A 20,509-nucleotide genomic window follows, 5' to 3' on the forward strand; every position below is an offset into this window, starting at 1 on the left:
GCTGATCGGTTGGGGGGCGGGGGGAAGAACATCGGGAGAAGTCTGGGAAGCCAGTGATCAGGGGGTGGGGATCACACGGCCAGCGATGTGGTGGAGGGGAGGCGGGGCGGGGTGGGGGGGGGGGTGGTAGTTGCGAGGCTAGCCAGTAATTGGGAGGTCGGCAATGCGCATACACCGATCTTGGCACTGACAGATCAGGGCATGTGCAGTGGCCTGCTCAACGCTACACTGCCGGCCTCTCCCGCGGGAATAGGCCTCACCTCCGAATTTTCAATGTGAATCTCGCTAGTGCACTCTGCAGTGCTCAGAGTGTGGGAGATTCATTTTGAAAATCCCCCTAAAGATACCAACGAGATTTACTCCAGTTTTGTTTGGGAGAATCCCGGCCAATACTTTTCACTGTGTACGAAAATATGTGACAATAATAAATCAAATCAGGTGGCCCAGCCATGAGCCTAGGTCGCCCACCACTGTTTTAGATCCCTCGGTTACTGGAAACAGCTTGCTCCTGTGGTAGCCTGGCCCATTCAAGGGGGCATTCCCTGAGGACCATGTGATTGGGTCTGACCCTGTGGAGTGTCGAGGCGGGAGGCTGAGCCAATCGGGTGGAAGGTGCATATCCCGGGTCGGGGAGGATCTGCAGTTAGAGCCAGGGAGGAGTTGTGTCCAGTCACACAGTTTATTCTGTCTGACCCTTCAATGTAAATAATTATTTATTGTTGACAATAAATCCTTAGTTACTCTGAGCCGCATCGAGTCACCTCCGATTTATTACAGCTTCTGACCATTATTTCAAAGTTCCAATCACTTCCTTCGTATCGCCATTGCTCTGTCAAAAAGCCCAATATTTTTTACGTTATTTCTCATGTTTTAGTTTTTCCACACGAAGTGGCATCCTAGTAAATCTGCATTGTACACTCTCTATGGCCTCAATATTCTTCTTTGGAGACATTGAATCCAATTCTGAAGTCTTAGAAGACATTATAGCAACTCACCATTATTTCTTAGTTTATCTATTCTGTACCTCTCCTGCTAAACTTTAGAATTCCATTCAATTTGTAACAGCCTTTGACATTATGGTAATTAAAAATGCTTAGTATCTTTCACTCAGAGACAATCTGCGGAAAGCTGGGATGGGGTAAATAGTGGGCACTGTACACTGTGCTTGGAAAATTACCCTTTTAATCCTGGTAGGTAAAGTGTATTACAAACAAAAAATCAGAGAAGGCAAAAAATAATTTGCATGTTACTAAAAAGTTTTGATGTGATCTGCTTCATTTGATTCAGTTGTTCAATCTAAGTAGCTCATGAATAAGGAGATGTTACCTTTTTTGGTGCCAGTCACTTTGAAAAGCCACATGAAGGTTCTGTAAGATCTCAAGTTAATGAGGCATGAATACCTTGACATGCTTTGTTCCACTTCTCCTCCCCGACCTTCTCAGTTCTTTTCCTTAACAAAGGGTCTTGTCCCAGACCAGATAAGGCACGACACATTTATGTCCCATTAATGAGTTAGCCCTGAGCACCGTACACATTGCTGACCTCCTTATCACTGGTAAGGAATGTTCTTTTTAAATAAACCTGCTTGTTTTAGTTTGTTTAGACTTTGCAGCATTCCGTTTAACTGCTGACTCCATTTTCCTGGCTACCTTTGAGCTGAAACTCCAATTTGAGAATGTAATTTCAGGCAATTTAAAGGGCTCTTTCCACACTGCAATCTTTTTACCTGCATCCCAGCATTTGGGAGGCAATAAATCATCCAGGTCTGCCAGCCTGCACTCAAGAAATGCACCAGCTTTTCTAACTATTGAACCCACTGTCACTGCTGAATGTCTAGCTGTGTTGAGAGCTCCTCCATCCACCCCTTTTAAGCCACTTTTTGATTTCGGACATCACTGATATTTGTTGTTCTGGCCCAGAATGTATCTCACAGGAAGCGAGAACTTTAAGTCTGTTGGAGAGAAAATTGTTCCTCTGCCTGTCTCTGTTCGAAATGTTAATTTCTGCCTCTCCTTACCCTTTGGCTATAGCCAACGCATTTATCCTCCCCCACTGCTTGTTCCCTATTTTTACACCACTGAATGATCCTCTTAAACTCTGTCTGCCAAAACTGCTTTCCCCACCTGACATGTCAAATTGAATCATACAATCCCTACAGTGCAGAAAGAGGCCATTCGGCCTATTGAGTCTGCACCAACAATAATCCCACCTAGGCCCTATCCCTGTAACCCCATATATTTACCCTGCTAATCCCCATGACACTAAGGGGAAATTTACAATGGCCAATCAACCTAACCGGCACATCGGACTGTGGGAGGAAACCCATGCAAACACTGGGAGAATGTGCAAACTCCACACAGACAGTCCCCCAAGGCCGGAATCGAACCCGGGTCACTGGCACTGTGAGGCAGCTGTGCTAACCATCACTTTCTCTGTTTCTGAGGCTGAGATTGAGCAATGTGATTTGGTAAAGCTTCCCACATGCATATCCTCACAATTTCCACCTTTTACAGGATGACATATCACTATCCCTTCCTTTGCTGCCACTTTTAGATTTAGTTTGTTTAAGCTTTAAGATTCCTTTATTTTCATATAACATCAGATAGGCTATTTTGCACTTTCATTTCTGTACCTTTTCCCACTCTCAGCAAATTCCCATTTTAGAACTTTTCCTTACTCTCACTCTGTTATCATTAATTTGAATGTGAATTATCATTCACTCTGTTTACACAGGCAGTCTGTACCCACTCACTCCATTTACACTCACTTTATTTACACTCACTCTATAATGTTTGAGCCTCTCAGTTGCAGTCCAGTAAAGGAAACACAAGTCCTGCTTCTTCATAAATTCCCTTTATTTTCTGATTCAACGCCACATACACATCACCAACACCCAGTGCCACCTGTAAGCTTATATATATTTCAGTGACTTCTATTAAATGACTAACATCCAATTTAATACTTAAGTGGAAGGTAACTATTAACCCATTCCTAACATATAACATTAACTCTATAACACTCACTCTATAACACTCACTCTACTGCACTCACTCTATTACACTCACTCTGTACCAGCCCTGACGCTTGTGTACCTTTAAGATGTATTTTTTTAATCATGTTCTCTGCAGTTGTAAGCAGGCCTTTTGGTTTGATTATTGCTGAGCTGTCTGTTAGAAGTTGCTGCTTCAATTGGGTTTATTTTTATTCTGGGCCTCAGATACTTTCTTGGATTTTTTTTTTATGACCCTGCATTGTGAGGGGAAAGATTGATTGACAAGTCAAAGTCAGGTGGTTTCAGAAGCTGACAGAAGCTGTCCTGGTTGTTAAGTGGCAGGCAGGTTTTCTCTCTCTCTCTCCCTGGTCTTGTACATTCTGCTGGCTAGCTGGAAGCAGGTCTCCTGGTCTTGTTGGAGTGAAAATGCTGCTGTTGGTGGTTTGCTAGCTGGTAACTAGTATCTCTCTCTCTCCCTGGTGTTTTGGGAAGCTGTTCTGTCTTTGAGCTTGTCTGTGGGTGTATCAAGAGAACTGTAGCATCCAACCAAAAGACTAAGTTCCAGCATCATATGAGCATTCGTATTTTCTGTGCTAAACCTGTGGCAAAGGTTGTGTTGTTTCTGAGAGCGGTTTGGTTGAACGGTGTTTAGCTGCTAAGGTTTGTACAATATCATTGTTGTTTTTTTTCTTGTTTGTAATTAGTAAAGATTATTGCTAATTTTCTTTCTATACATGTTAACTGTATTCTTAAATAAACTTTGTTTGATAAAAGCTCCCTAGTGGATCATTTGAATCATACCTGAAGTGAAACATCTCATGCTTACCCTAGCCAAATTCAAATTGCAAAACTTATGATCCAGGTGGACTTCATAAAACACTTTGGAGTTTCTTACCTGAATTATAACACAGCTCACTCTATTATACTCACTCTGTACCAGCTCACTCTATTACACTCACTCTGTACAAGCTCACTCTATACCAACTCACTGTTATCATAGAATCATAGAAACCCTCCAGTGCAGAAAGAGGCCATTTGGCCCATCAAGTCTGCACCGACCACAATCCCACCCAGGCCCTACCCCGCTATCCCTACATATTTACCCACTAATCCCTCTAATCTACGCATCTCAGGATACTAAGGGGCAATTTTAGTATGGCCAATCAACCTAACCCACATATCTTTGGCCTGTGGAAGGAAACCAGAGCAGCCGGAGAAAACCCACGCAGACATGAGGAAAATGTGCAAACTCCACACAGAGACCCAAGCCGGGAATCGAACCCAGGTCCCTGGAGCTGTGAAGCAGCAGTGCTAACCACTGTGCTACCGTGCCACCCACACACTGTGCTCACTTTGAAACTATTATCAGTTGTTGTAAAAATCCAGCTAGTTCACTAATGTCCTTTAGGGTAGGAAATCTGCCATCCTTACCCAATCTGACCTACAATAGCAATTTGTGAAATTGAAATCAGTTTGTTAAATAAGCCTAGAATAAAAAATTAGCATCAGTAATGGGGATCATAATGCTTGTGGATTATCATAAAAACCACTGATGTCTTTTGGGAAAAGGAATCCATTATTCTTACCCACTCTGGTCACAGGTTATAGTCCAATAGGTTTATTTGAAATCACAAGCTTTTGGAGCACTGCTCCTTTGTCAGGTGAAGTGCGCAGGCATAGAATATATAGGCGGAGTGACAATAGCCCGACACAGCTAATCAATTTTCATTAATTCACCATCTTCTTAAGGGAAACTAGGGAGGGGCAATAAACATTGGCCTCGCCAGTGATGCACACATCCTATTGATGAACAAAAGAAAATATCCAGTCAGTAATGCCATTTGGATCATAGTAACATCAGTTTTAATCAAAGGTTAAATGTGGGGAGGCAGTGGCGTAATGGTATTGTCATTGGATTAGTAATCCAAAGAACCAGGGTTACGTTCTGGGAACCCCAGTTCAGATCCATTCATGGCAGATAGCGAAATTTGAATTCAATAAAATCTGGAATTAAAAGTCTAATAATGAAACCATTGTTCTAACAACCAATCTGGTTCACTAATCTCCTTGAGAAAAGGAAATCTGCCATCCTTATCTGGTTGCTGTTTGAAAGGGATAGGCAATAAATGCTGGGCAGCCAGTGACGTCCCCATTTCATGAATTCGTCAGAAAAAAATCAGATTTTGTTCCTTACAGCACTTCAAAGATAAAATGATGTGGGACATCTTGAGTTTGTGAATAACTAATCTTTTTTCTTTATCCAATACCCACCACTGAAATCTGATAGAAGTCCATTCTCACAGCCTCATTATCATCTCACATAGAATCATAGATCAGAAGGAGGCCATTCAGCCCATCGAGCCTGCACAGATGACAATCCCACCCAGGTCCTATCCTGAAATCCCATGTATTTACCCTGTTAATGCCCTGATGCCAAAGGTCAATTTAGCATAGCCAATCAACCTAACATCTTTGGACTGTGGGAGGAAGCCGGAGAACCTGGAGGAAACCTATGAAAAGAAACCTTCATGAAAATAACTTCAGGCGCCCCACATTCCTAAGTGGTTAACCACATTGTGTTAGTTTTAAACATGCTCAAATCTACAACGGCAGACTTTGCACTGGCCTTGTTCAGTACTGTAAAGATTAAATGCTCATAAAACACTGGTTAGGCTTCAGTTGGCATATTGTATTATCATCTTGGGCATTAATTCTTTTTTAAAATTCATTTATGGGACATGGACGTCGCTGGCTGGCCAGCATTTATTGCCCATCCCTAGTTGCCCACGGGCAGTTGAGAGTCAACCACATTGCTGTGGCTCTGGAGTCACATGTAGGCCAGACCAGCTAAGAACAGCAGATTTCCTTCCCTAAAGGACAATAGTGAACCAGATGTTTTTTTCCAACAATCAACAATGGTTTCATGGTCATTGGTAGATTATAATTCCAGATTTTTTTATTGAATTCAAATTCCACCATCTGCCATGGCGGGATTCGAACCCGGGTCCCCAGAACATTAGCTGAATTTCTGGATTAATAGGAGGGAATTCAGTTACATGGAGATTGGAGAAGCTCCCAGAGCAGAGGAGGTTAGCAGGCAGTATGGTAGAGCTGTGAAGGGTTTTGAAAGAGTATGGAAAGAGAATTTGTTTCCAGCATTTCTAATTGGAGGATATAGCTTTAAGGTGATTGACAAAAGAACTAGAGGCCAAATGAGGAAGTGTTCTTTTTAAACAGCAAGCTGATGTGGCCTTTTGGCTAAGATCAAGTGTAGTTATGCGGATGCTGCGCTTGGTTGAGGTCATTAGGTTGCATTGAAGCTTCATATGTTTCATATGAAGCAATTTTTAAAAGTGTTATCTCGGCCTTTTGGCTAAGATGCAAATGAGATCAAGTCTTGGAGGAGGAATTGCTTTCCCTCCTCCAATCAGCTTGGCTCATGTAGATCAGGCCCAGGACAGGGTAAATGGTCGCTTGCCCTGTCTTGCCAGCCTGGATCGGAAATGTCTCAACTTGTTGAGACTCTGAATTGGACTTGATTTGATTGAATTGGAAAAGTATAAAAAAAAGCTGATGTGATTTGAACTGCACTGATGGACAGGAGGTAGAAACCTTCAAAAGGCAATTTGATAAATAATGGGGGTGGGAGGGGAGAACCTGGGTTTAACAGTAAGCACAGTAAGAAGTCTCACAACACCAGGTTAAAGTCCAACAGGTTTATTTGGTAGCAAATAAATGACTACCATTTAACAGTAAGAGCAAGTAAGTGTTATTAATTCCACCAAAGAGCTGGCACAGAATGATGGGCTGAATGGCCTCCTTTGCTGAGTCATTCTGATTCTGTAGATTGTACATTTACCCATTAAGCACTTGGAGGAGTTTCTGAAAGTATGGCAGTAAAATCTTAACCATAAATATTTATGTGTGAACATCAATCTACAATGCCTGCTAGGTGACAGCTTTATCAGTGGGAAGGAGGGACACAAGGAACAGGAGAAACAGGAAAGACATGAAATAACCTAGAGGCTACTGCTCCTCCAGGCAGGTACGATGGGCATGTTTGTGTAGCACAGCAGCAATACAATTCTCCAACTCCTTAGTGTTCCTAAGAGGGATTTCTAAACACAGGGGTGATGCCTTGCCGGAGAGAAACTATGAGGAGGAAGGAGGTGGGGATAAGATCATCAGCAGATCAGAGGTGATTGTAACGTGTAGTAGGCCTTCGGTTAAGATATTCTCACGGTTGGTGCTGAAAGCAGTCTTGGGGGAAATGACAACTGGTGAGAGCTGAGGCTATTTAAAAAAAAATCCTGCTTCTGTAAGTAAAAATCGGTGAGGTAGAAAGTAGGTCAGCATACTTTTTTAACAAGCCGCGGTTAAACTTTCTGCTCCAAACTGGGCTATAAAACCCGTAACAGAGACACGAATAAATGAAGACAAAATAGGCTCTGGTTGTACATTCTCCCAGTGAGTAACGTGGTAAACATCTCATTTATTTGCAACAGTTTCACATCAATATTAAATTTCCATCTTATTCCCATTAATTTTAAACAAGCTTAACACACGTTTCCTTGAGGAGTTAACGCAAAAGTACTTTGCTGAGATGTAAAATAAAAAGGTAGAGATGACATTTTAATGAACTGATTAAAAAGTCACCCCACACACAACCTTTTTGCACGACCCTTTATTTCCAGTAGGCTTTCTTAACAAAATAATTTTAGTAGCAAAACATTAGTCAATATAGTAGCCACGGAACGATACATTCATTTGCAACATTGTGGGTTAACTCCTGAGGTGAATGTTTCACAGTGTGGTGTGGATGGAGCTGCTCGGTCGGAAGGCTGAGGGGAAGCTTTCCAGCACCCCCCGCCGCCTCCGCCTCCTCTCCCGCCCAGGGAAGCCCGATCCCAAACAAGTGACAAGCAGGGAGACTCACTCCCATCCGCTGATCTGACGAACCGGGGAAGTGAAAACTGAAAATGAATTTCCGAGTAAAGGATGGAGAGGGAGGGAGAGAAAGGGAGGCCCGTCAGGCCAATGAAAGTTTGCGCAAGACTTCCGCAGTTGGGCACCCAGTCCCGCCCAGGCGATGTTGTAAATTCTGAGAGACAAACACGAAAACAAATCGCAAAGAAAGAGAGAGGGGGAAATTTCCAGCCTTCCGACGGCTTCTTTTACTTTCGATCTAAATTGTGCAACTGGCAGGACTGGGGTTGCCTTTTGGATTTGTGTGTGTGTCCCCCCCCCCCTCTCTCTCTCATCACCCCCTCACCCTCTGGACGTGACTATCCCACTGTCAAGGCACTGTGGAGAAAAAAAGCGCCCACCAAGGGATCATTTATCTCTGGAAAGTGGGGATTTGGAGGTAAATGAACGGGTTTTGTCAAAAGATTCCGAGTGCATTGAGCTGGAAGCTGTTGATGTATTGCAACATGTTAGCTGCAGGAGAGATATGTCAAGGCGTTTTGTTATTTTGTGTGTGTCTGTGGAGAGAGACTCCTCTCAGAAACAAGCCGCTGGCTGCAAAAGGAAAACGAAAAGTGTTTCCAACTTTTGCGCGGAGGAGCTTTCCTTTTTTTCTCTCCTCTCTGTAGTTTTAGTTTCGTTTTTACCATAAACACCGCCGTCAAACATCGAATGTTAATTTAATTAACGCCGGACTTGGATCTTGGCCGACTGAACGCAATTTATTTCTCTTTCTTTTACTCGCTCTTTGCAGTGTGTGTGTTTATTTTAGAAAAAAAAAGGTTAGAAAGAAAGTGCAATCCGGCTCCTTTCCTGTCAGCAAGTGCACTTTGTTTTTTTTAAAAAAGGAAATCAGGCTTCCTTCTTGCTGATTTTTTGTTTGGTCGGGACAATTTGCAGAATTTGGATTGAAATATGGAGGAACTATCTGCAGTTTCGGTTTGTCCCTTTTTGGACTTGTGGAGACACTTCAACCGAGGTAGAGCCAGGCCGCCCAATAAATAGGGGGGACGTTGTAACTGGAAATGTGTTAAAATGATTTTAGTGTGACAGTTCAGTTTGGAATATTTCAGATAGCTCTCCAGTGGCGTCAAGGCATATTTATAGGACAACACTGTCTTCAACCTGTTTAAAATGTACAAATAATGTTGGCTCTTGCATTGGAGGTGTACCCAGTTGTCACGTCTTCAAGCAAAAACAGAAATTAGAAATGTGGCTCTGCGGTAATGCTGGGCTATTTTATGTTTTTTTTGTAAGCTGCACTTTTATTTTAATGTTTTTTTTTAAGTAAACTCACTTCCGCCTTTCTGCTCAGAGCTGGGGCGCGCCAAAGGCGGGGTCGCGGTTTGATTGACACTTCCCCAAGGCCAACAGGGGGGCAGCATTGTGATTGACAAGCGGGAGAGGCCAATGAGATGCTGCAGAGTAGCCGATTGATGGAGCTGGTGGCCAATGTCCTCTTTGTTCAGTGCAGTCACTCTGAGGTGAATCTTACATAATGCCAGGATTAGAGAGAGAAAAAAAGCACGAGTTGGCCAATGAGAGAGGAAGAAAGGCGTTTTTTTAAAGTGTTTCAGAGACCAGAATTCATAAGCAGTGAAAATTAAATGAGTTAGGCTGGATTTTGAGGGTGCTTGCGCACAAACCTGGTCTCCACATCATAAAACAGAGGCACCATGGAAAAGGTCCATCGAAAGTTTACCAGGGCTGTGAGGGGACACTTCGGGGCGGGCGGGGGTACATCTGAGCAGCCCAGGATACTTCTACTTTTAGGAATGAGGAGACTGAGATGTGGCCCGAGGTTTAACATTATGAAAGCTTTAGAAAAAAATGTAAACGCGGGGATGTTTCCCCTCTCGTGAAGGAGTTCAAACCTAGTACAGGCCTTAAATGTAAGGTGGTCACCTAATAAATCCAGGCAGGAACTCGAGAGAAAACGTCTCTACTCAGAGAATGATTAGACTGTGGAAAAACACCACCATGTGGAATGGCTGAGGAGAATAGCATAGACATGTTTTAAGGTGAAGGTAATTAACAATGCGAGGGTGAATTGTATAGAGAGGTTGGCTGATAGGGTGAAATTAAGTAAGTAGAGTAGGCTTGTGTGAAGCAGAAACATGGGCATGGATCGGGCAAAATGGCCTATTCCTATGTAATTTTAAGTGCATAGTTTAATCTGGTCACAAAATAATGAAAGGGAAAGAGATTTAAGAAAAAAATCTTACAAGAGTTCTTAAAGGGGGATTGGATCCCAGGAGTAGGATCAGATAGTCAGATTCAGCTCAGGAAAATGGAGGTAGAACACTAACTAGTGTTGTATGAAATGTAACCATAGACTTGGAATTACAGGAGAAGCAAAGTTTAAAAAGAGTCCAACAAGGGAAACTGATGGGGTTAAACTGTTTATGCTTGAATGCAAGGAGTATTACAAACAAGGTGGATGAGTTAAGGGCACATGTAGGCACATTACAGCAGGATGTCATTGCTATAATAGAAACCTGGCTAAAGGAGAGGCAAAATTGGCAGCTCAATATCCTTGATTATAAAGTCTTCAGACATGAGAGAATGGGAAATAAAAAAGGAGGGGGGAGTAGCATTAATGGTTAAAGAATCAATTCCAGTTGTGCTATGTTAATGTACCTTTAAGAGTTTTTAAATCATGTCCTCTGTAGCTCTCAGCTCTCATTGGCACTGGGTTGTCTACTAGGAGCCCGTCCATTGTTCCTTAAGTGGTTTTAAATGGGTGGTGTTTATTTTTACGTTGGGAATTAGTTTTATGACCCTGCACTGTCAGGAGGAAGAATGTTTGCAGGTCAGATGACAGGAGCTCTTTTCATTTTCAGTTCTGAGTTGCAGGTTTTGTTTTTTTTAGAAGGGACACCAAGCTGGAAAGAAGTGTCTCTCTTTCTCTCCTTGGTTTGGGGAAATTCTGCTGTTTAGCTGAAAGCCTTCCTGGATATAAATTGGTGGCTTGACCAGTGAGTCTCCCTGGTGTATCAACAGAACTGCAGTATTCATCCAAAGAACTCAGTTCCAATCTTGCGTGAGCATTAGTCTTTGCTGTGTTAAAGCTGTGAAAAGGGTTTCGTCTAAAGGAAGTTTTGGTTTTGATTGAAACATCTTAGATATATTTGTTAAGGGTTATACATTATTGTAGTTGTTTTGTTTTTGTTTGTAATTGATAAAAGTTATTGCTAATTTTCTTTCCATATGTGTTAACTATATTCCTTAAATTCTTTGTTTGATTAAAAACTCCCTAATGGGAGTTCATTTGAATCATACCTGAGGTGAAACATATGCTTATAATCCTAGCCAAATTCAAGGTGAAAAACTTATGATCCAGGTGGGCTTCGTAAAACATTGTGGAGTTTCTGACTTCAACCATAACAGTTGTGAGAAGGAATGATATTTTTAAAGTTTATTTATTGTCACAAGCAGATTTACATTAATACTGCAATGAAGTTACTGTGAAAATCGCCAAGTTGCCACACTCCGGCGCCTGGTCGGGTACACTGAAGGAGAATTTAGCATGGACAATGCACCTAAACAGCACATCTTTCAGACTGTGGAAGGAAAGTTGAGCACCCATGCAGACATGGGAGAACTTGCAGACATTGCACAGATAGTGACCCAAGTCAGGAAACATAGGAACTGAAAGAGTAGGCCTTTCGATCCTTCATTTTGATCATGGCTGTTCATCGAATTCAATATCCTGATCCCGCCCCCCCCCTCCTCCCATATCCCTTTAGCCCCTAGAGCTATATCTAATTTCTTCTTGAAATCAGACAATGTTTTGGCCTCAAGTACATTCTGTCCTAGTGAATTCCTACACATTCACCACCCTCTGGGAAAAGAAATTTCTCCTCCCCTCAGCTTTAAAATGTTTACCCCTTATCCTCAATTAATGACCCCCTAGTTCTGGACTCCCCCACCATTGGGAACATTCTTTCTGAATGCACCTTGTTAGAACTTTATAAGTTTCTATGAGATCCCCTCTCACTCTTCTAAACTCCAGTGAATATAATCCTAACCCACTTAATCTCTGTTCATATGTCAGACTTGCCATCCCAGGAATCAGTCTGGTAAACCTTCGCTATACTCCCTCTAATGCAAGGGCATGCTTCCTTGGATAAGGACACCAAAACTGCACACAATACTCCAGGTGTGGCCTCACCAACGCCCTATACAATTGCAACAAAATATCCCTATGCATATACTCAAATCCTCTTGCTGTGAATTGAACCTGGGTCCTTGGTGCTATGAGGCAGCAATGCAACTGGCAACCATGCTGCCTGGCAACGTGCCACCCTAGATATATTAAACACGTCATCAAACGAGGCTTTATGGGTTGAGATTAGAAATAAAAAATGGCAGTCACGTTACTGGGAGTATACTACAGGCCCCTAAATAGTGAGAGGGAGAAAGAAGCATAAATATGTAGGCAGATTTCTGCCTGTAATAACAAGAGGGCAATAATAGTTGGAGACTTTATCCCAATATCAACTGGGATTAAAACAATATAAGGGGCACTGAGGGAGAAAAATTAATGCAGTGTGTCCAGGAAATTGTTTTCAACCAATTAGTGACAAACCCAATAAGAGTAGATGCAATTCTGGACCTTGTCTTGGTGAACAGAGAAGGACAAGTGGGTGAAGTGACAGTTGACGATCATATCAGGGATAGTTATCACAATTCGGTTAGATTCAGCATTACCATGAAAAGAGGACATAGATAAAGCAGGAGTAAAAGTGTTGAACTGGGGGAAGGCAAATTCTGCGGAAGGTGAGAAGCGACTTGGCTGAGGTGGATTGGACAGCACTGAAGGGATAAATCAATAGAAAACCAGTGGAAAGCACTTAAAAGTGAGACGCTACATGTACAAAGTACACATGTCCCCTCCAAAAATAAGAATGGTACTGTCAAATCTAGACCCCCACCCCCTGGTTGTCTGGATGATTACAAGGGCAGGTCAAACATAAAAAGAAAGTGTACGATGGGCACAAAGAATTATGCGTTGCAAATAGCCCAGATGAATATAGAAAGTGCAGGGTGAAGTAAATAAGGAAATGAAAGGGCATGAAAAAAGATTAGCAAGTAAAAGAAAATCTCAAAGATATTTTACCAGTATATTCATGGTAAAAGGTTAGGGAAAAAGTGGGACATATCAGAGATAAAGAAGGAAACTTATGTGTAAATGCAGAGGCTGTGGGAAAGGTTTTAAATGAATGTTTTGTCTCCATGTTTACTAAGGGAAGGGATGATGCAGATATAGTAGTCCAAGAGGAACACTGAGATATTAGACAGGGTATTCATAAAGAGAGGGGACGTACTCAATGGGTTGGAATCCTTGAAAGTTGATAAGTTGCCAGGGCCAGATGGATTGTTTCCCAGGCTGCTGAAGGAGGTTGGGGGGAGATAGCAGATGCTCTGAGGATGCTTTTCCAATCCACACTAGATACAGGGGAGGTACCAGAGGTTTGGAGAAACGCAAACTTAATTCCATTGTTTAAAAAGGGTTCAAAGGAAATGCTGACCAATTATAGGCCAGTTAGTTTTACATTTGTGGTGGGGCAAATTAGTCAATCAATCATTCAATCCTGAGAGATAGGATTAACTGTTGTGTAGAAAGACATGGACAAAGAAAGTCAGGGATGGTCAGCATGGATTTGTTAAAGGAAGATCTTGCCTCACAAACTTGATTGAATTCTTTGAAGACGTGAAAAGAAGGGTTGATGAAGGTAGAGCACTGGATGTTGTGTACATGGATTTTAGCAAGGCTTTTGACAAGATCCCACATGGCAGATTGCAAAAAAGTAAAAGCCCATGGGATACAGGGTAATGTGGCAAACTGGATCAAAAGTTGGCTTAGTAACAGGAAACAAAGGGTATTGGTCGATGGATGGCCTTGCAAATGGACAGTTGTTTCAAGCAGTGTTGGGCCCCTTGCTGTTTGTGTTACATATTAATGATTTAGATGTGAATGTGGAGGGCACAATTGGGAAATTTGCAGATGACACAAAGATTGGCCAAGTAATGGATAGTGTAGAGGATAGCTATAATCTCCAAAATGATTTAGATGGGTTGGTGGAGTGGGTGGTAAAATGTCAGGTGGATTTTAACATAGAGAAGTGTGAGGTAATGCATTTAGGGAGATCAAACAGTTACAGGGAATACACAATAAATGGGAATATACTAAGGGGTAGATGAAGTGAGAGATCTTGGCTTACAAGCACACAGGTCCCTAAAAGCAGCAGTTCAAGTAGACAAGATTGTAAAGAAGGCATATGGAATGCTTCTCTTCATTGGCAGAGGTATAAAATATAAAAGTAAGGATATAATGTTGGAATTGTATAAAATACTGGTGAGGCCACAACTGGAGTATTGTGTGCAGTTCTGGTCACCAGAGGATGTAATTGCTCTGGAGAGAGTGCAGAGGACGTTTATAAGAATGTTGCCAGGGCTGGAAAAGTTTAATACGAGGAGAGATTGGATAGGTTGGGGTTATTTTCCTTGGAACAAAGAAGGTTGAGAGGTGACTTGATAGAGGTGTACAAAATTATGAGGGGAAGAGATAGAGTGGACAGGATAAAAATGTTTCCTTTGGCGGAGAATTCTGGAACTAGGGAATATAGATTCAAGATAAGTGGCGGAAGGTTTAGAGGGACATGAAGAAGAACTTTTTTCCGCAGAGGGTAGTGGCTGTCTGGAATTTGCTGCCTGAGTTGGTGGTGGAGGCAGAGACCCTAAACTACCTCGATCTGCATCTGAAGTGCTGCAAGTGACCAGAGCTATGGGTTGGGTGCAGGAAGGTGGGATTAGAAAGGGCACCTGGGTGTCTTCAGACTGGTATAGACAAAGATGGGCCAAACGGCCTCCTCCTGTGCTGTAACTTAGCTGTGGTTCTATGATCTTGTACAGGATAGAAACTACTTTGTCAAAAACAGTTATAGAACCCAAGTCCATCAATGTTTTAAAGTGTTTAAAAGGGGAGGAGGAAATAATTGTAGAAAATTACAGGTGCCAAGTGTGATCAGGAGATTAGGCTCATGTGGATAAAAACATGATTGCAAGACTGTCACGGAAAACCCCCGACCTCATCCGCAGCTGGGATTCTCCATTGCTGCTGCAATAAATGGAGTTTTCATTGAGCACCAAATTCTCCGTTCCCACTGGCAGCGGTGGCGGGAATGGACAAGATCGGAGAATCCCACTCTTGGTGTGTGAAATAGCCTGTCTCTGTGGTGTACCATCGGGGTGAATTTAATTCAGGAGTTGGCATCTCACGTGCCAGCTTGAGAGCTCACGAGAACCTCACATGTCACCACCTTTGGGGAAAGCCTGCTATGTTAAATCATTTCCCCCTCCCCCGTAAACTCAGCACGAATGCTTTTTGAGTTTCTGCCTGGTGATTTCCCCGTATGCCACCGACTGAATATCAGAATGCTTCAATTGGCGTTGGGGCGGGAAGGCTGTCCATGAGCCTACCTGCCCAGAGTTAATCGGGATAGGCAGGAAGGTGGCAGATTCCCCACCTGGCACTCTCCCACCCAATTAAGTGCCCACCCTGCCTCCAAATTCACCTCAGGAGAGGGCATTAAGTTCCACCCATTATGTGAGACTTGGGTAAGATTTCTATACGGCAGTGGGTACATCTGTCAATCTCCCAGTAGAATTTTCAGTGGAAGATCTGTACAAAAACAATGAACCTATTTATGTAGTGGCTTTAATGTGTTGAAATGTCCCAAGGCGCTTAAACAAGGAATGACACCAAGCCCCATAGGGGGATGTTAGGACCAATCAACAAAAATTTGATCATAGAGATAGGCTTTAAAGGAGTGCCTTAAAGAATGAAAGTGAGGCAGAGAGATGTATGGAGGGAAGTCCAGAGCTTGGGACCTAGTCAACTGAATGCACAGTCACCAATAATGGAACAATTCTATTGGGAATGCACAAGAGCCCAGAATTAGAGGAGTGCAGGTATCTTGGAGGGTTGTGGGTTTGGAGGACATTATGGAGATAAGGAGGGGCATGGCTATGGAAGAATTTGAAAACCAGGATGAGAAGCCTTGGAGAAATGGTGGAAGCAGCCAGTTAAAAGAGGGCATTTTGTTCTGTGCGCTTAATTGAAAAGGTACCCTCAAAATATGACACGTTTGTGTGCCTATTCTGCCCATGACAATTTACACTCCAATTTCCTGACACTTTCATTGCTGTAATATTACATAAACAAGTGGAAAGCAACATAGTGTCCTGAGGATGGACCCCAAGTATTCCTTGTTTAAGCTTGAAAATTACGTTTTCAAGTCCATATCGCACTTCCGTACACATTGGGTAAAGAATGTTTAAGAAGATGTGATCATAGAAGATGTTCACTCAGTGCAATGACTCAAACTGGTGTCATAAAGATACATTAAAAAAAGATACAGTGCAGTTCTCTAATCGGGGTTAGAAACAAAATTGCTCCAACAACTGCAATAAAACATTTGCTGCACTAAGATTTGTGGGTTTAATTTTACACATGTTTTGAACCAATATAATTGCAAAACATTTTATGCATTCAGTTCTTGCTTGGGAACAGAGCCGTTACAATGAGCCGAGATCTATTTGCGGCAGGGATTAATAGATGGGTGTAGAAGATCAAGGAAATTTGGGTAATGCAGAATGATGTGTGTAATACACACGTTCCCCTGGATTCCTCCATTTATTTAGTGCTGGGTGTTTAGTTTTCTCATGTCTGTGGGTCCAATTATGCAGAACAATACACTTCATCCTATTTCTCCAAGGTTTCTCCTGATTCTTGGCTCAAACTTTGGTGGGAAAACTCTGACATTATCAGCTTGCCTGCATCATTATTTCTAAACTTGAAATTTTTAATAAAATGAACATACTTGAAAGTATTTCAGGGAATAACTGTGAGGGAAAACGATATTTAAGAATTTAAGGTCTTTGGAGTGGGTTTTATTTGCTTAAAAGCACAATGGACTGAATTTTCCAGGAGAAGGAAGGACTGGTAATATGGTTGGCAAAGGGCTTGAGAGGGGAAGCTAGGGTCTTGGCCCATTGCCAGTGCCAGGCACCTCAGTGGGAGGGCAGCCTATTGAGTGGCCAGCTGAGCTAATTAAGGATCCAGTTAAGGGCCACTTTCAGTTGTCTGCCTTGATAAGGCCAACATGTGTGTAACTTGCCGCTGGTGCACCATGACCTGCTCACCAGTCACCAAATAATGTTCATGCCGCACAAGTGCCAGGCAATGACCATCTCCAAGAAGACAGAATCTTAACCATTTCCCCTGACATTCAATGGTGTTACCATTACTGAATTACCCACTATCAAGAATCTCGGGCTGACTAGGAACCAACTGGACTCGCCATTTAAAATACCGTGTCTACAAGAGCAGGTCAGAGGCTGGGAATTCTGAGACGAGAAACTCACCTCCTGAGTCCCCAAGGTATGCCTACCACCCACAAGCACGTGTCAGGAGTATGATGCAACATTGTCCACTTGACTGTTTGAATGCAGCTCCAAGAACATTCAAGGAGAGTGACACCATCTAGGACAAAGTAGTCCCTTTGATCAGCACCCCGTCCACATTTTAAACATTCACTCCCTCCACCATCATTGCGCGTGCAGCAGTGTGTCTCATCTACACTACTGTAGCAGCCCTCCAAGGCTCCTTAGGCAGCACCTTCCAAACCCGTGACAGTTCCCACCTAGAAAGAAAAGGGCAGCATCGGAACACCACCAGCAGCGAGTTCCCCTCCAAGTCACTCACCATTCCGACTTGGAACAATATCATTGTTCCTTCACTGTCGCTGTTCCGAAATCCTGAAGTCCCTCCCTAACTGTGGGTGTACTTACACCATATGGACTGCAGTGGTTGAAGAAGGCAACTTACCAACAACTTCCCTGGGGACCTGGGTTTGAATCCTACCATGGCAAATGGTGAAATTTGAATTCAATATTAAAAGAATCTGGAATTAAAGCAAAAGCCTACTGATGACCATGAAAACTTTGTCGAATGTTGTAAAAACCCATCTGGTTCACTCATGTCCTTTAGGGAAGGACATCTGCCATCCTTATCTGTTCTGGCCTACATGTGACCTCAGACCCACAGCAATGTGGTTGACTCTTAAATCCCTCTGAAATGGCCTAGTAAGCAAAGCAGTTAAAGGGAAATTAGGGATGAGCAATAAATGCTGGCACAGCCAGCAACACGCACATTCCATGAAAATCTTTTTAAAAAATTAGGGTTGGGCCACAAATGCTGATCTAGCCTGTGATGCCCACATCCCATGAAAAAATGTAAAACAAACACCCTGATTTACAGGGCCTTCCTGATGGGTCCCCGCTACCCCAGTCAAACCCCTCAGTATTTGAGGGTATTTTGGTAGTCAGCACCACTTGCAATGACATGGCTGATGTTGCTGCCCCTTTGTGCCAGCTGTTCTAGGGGTGAGCTGCCATCCTCAGCTGGCAAAATGCTGCTCCAGGGTCCTGCTGCCCGCTGGAATGGTGTTGCTACTTGTACATCTCTCTCTCTTTCACTCCACCATTGGCAGTTGTATCCTCAGCTGGCTGGACTTGAAAATCCTTTCCCTTATCTCCTTGATTTGCCTCCTCTCCCTCTTCCTTTAAGAAAGACACTGTTAAAAACTTAATTGACTGAGTATTTGATCAACTGTCCTAACATCTACTTCTTTGGCACATTGTCAATTTTCATTTGATTATGCCCCTGTGAAACACCTTGGGGCATATTATTATGTTAAAGAGACTATAAATGCAAGTTGTTATCTTTTGAATTCTAAAATACCTCTCTACATCTCTTCACCTCTGTTCCTTATTTTCTTCCTTTAAGACACTACATAAAACCTACCTATTTGACCAAGATTTTGGCCATCTGAGCTAATATCTCCTTATGTGGCTCGGTGTCATACTTTGGGTGGGATTCTCCAATCCCATCCATTCCCACCCTGATACCAGTGAGAGTGGAGAATTTGACGCTCCATTCACTGCAGCGGCACCAAAGAATGCCAACCACGGACAAGTTTGGAGGTTTTCGGTGTTTGCTGTATAATGCTATGAAGCACCTGGGCTGTTTCTAAGTGAGTGGGCGAGGGTCTGGCAGATGGAGTACAATGTTGGTAAATGTGAGATCATCCATTTTGGTAGGAATAACAGCAAAATAGACTATTATTTAAATGGTAAAAAATTGCAGCATGCTGCTGTGCAGAGGAACCTGGGTGTCCTTGTGCAAGAATCTCAAGGAGTTGGTTTGCAGGTGCAGCAGGTAATTAAGAAGGCAAATGGAATTTTGTCCTTTATTGCTAGAGGGATGGAGTTTAAAAACAGCAAGGTTATGTTGCAGCTGTATAAGGTGCTGGTGAGGCCTCACCTGGAGTACTGTGTACAGTTTTGAGAAAGGATATACTGGCACTGGAGGGGGTGCAGAGGAAATTCACTAGGTTGATTCCGGAGTTGAGAGGGTTGGCTTATGAGGAGAGACTGAGTAGACTGGGGCTATACTCATTGGAATTCAGAAGAATGAGGGGAGATCTTATAGAAACATATAAGATTATGAAGGGAATAGATAAGATAGAAGCAGGGAAGTTGTTTCCACTGGCGGGTGAAACTAGAACTAGGGGGCATAGCCTCAAATTAAGGGGGAGCAGATTTAGGACTGAGTTGAGGAACTTCTTCACACAAAGGGTTGTGAATCTGTGGAATTCCCTGCCCAGTGCAGCAGTTGAGGCTATCTCATTGAGTGTTTTTAAGGCAAGGAAAGATAAATTTTTGAACAGTAAAAGAATTAAGGGTTATGATGAGCGGGCGAGTAAGTGGAGCTGAGTCCACAAAAAGATCAGCCATGGTCTTATTGAATGGCCGAGCAGGCTCGAGTGGCCAGATGGCCTACGCCTGATCCTAATTCTTATGTTCTTATGTTTCATGATGTTAAGGGTGCTATGCAGATATACATTTTTGTTGTTGTTTGGGAATAAAGCAGTAAGGTCCCCACAGCTAATAGTTGGTACAAGGCGGTCAATGTAAACTTTGAACTGAGGTCATAGAGGCGGCAGGCAATACAATAAGATATCTGTAACAATAATGAAAAATTGTAGATTTTGGGGAGGATCTTAAACAGACATTAGGCGGTGATTTTATACCATAAAACTTTATTTCGCTATAACTGGTGTTTCGTACTTAAAAGAGCAACTGTTATTTTGAACACTGTTTACACAATTTCTCTTTTATTTCTCAGCATGAAACAGCTAATTACTTTATTCAATTACACAGATCAGTCACAAGAAAATCATAAGTTCATAGCAATAACAATGTGGAAATTTCCAATATCACCCTGTGCTATGAAGGTGATCATGATGTGGAGATGCCGGCGTTGGACTGGGGTAAACACAGTAAGAAGTTTAACAACACCAGGTTAAAGTCCAACAGGTTTATTTGGTAGCAAAAGCCACACAAGCTTTTGAAGCTCTAAGCCCCTTCTTCAGGTGAGTGGGAATTCTGTTCACAAACAGAGCATATAAAGACACAGATTCA

General features: G+C 42.6%; 1 protein-coding gene across 4 annotated transcripts in view; it reads left to right on the forward strand.

Annotated features, from left to right (window-relative positions):
- The first annotated feature begins 7,761 nt into the window (after positions 1 to 7,761).
- Positions 7,762 to 20,509, forward strand: part of irf2b (interferon regulatory factor 2b) — a 76,000-nt gene continuing 63,252 nt past the window's right edge. For all 4 annotated transcript variants that reach the window (XM_078215074.1, XM_078215075.1, XM_078215076.1 and 1 more), the window contains exon 1: positions 7,762 to 8,357. The gene's annotated coding sequence lies outside the window, so the exon portion shown is untranslated. The remainder of the gene's footprint in view (positions 8,358 to 20,509) is intronic.

Source organism: Mustelus asterias, chromosome 6 (assembly GCF_964213995.1).
Source record: "Mustelus asterias chromosome 6, sMusAst1.hap1.1, whole genome shotgun sequence".
Lineage (NCBI taxonomy): Eukaryota > Metazoa > Chordata > Chondrichthyes > Carcharhiniformes > Triakidae > Mustelus > Mustelus asterias.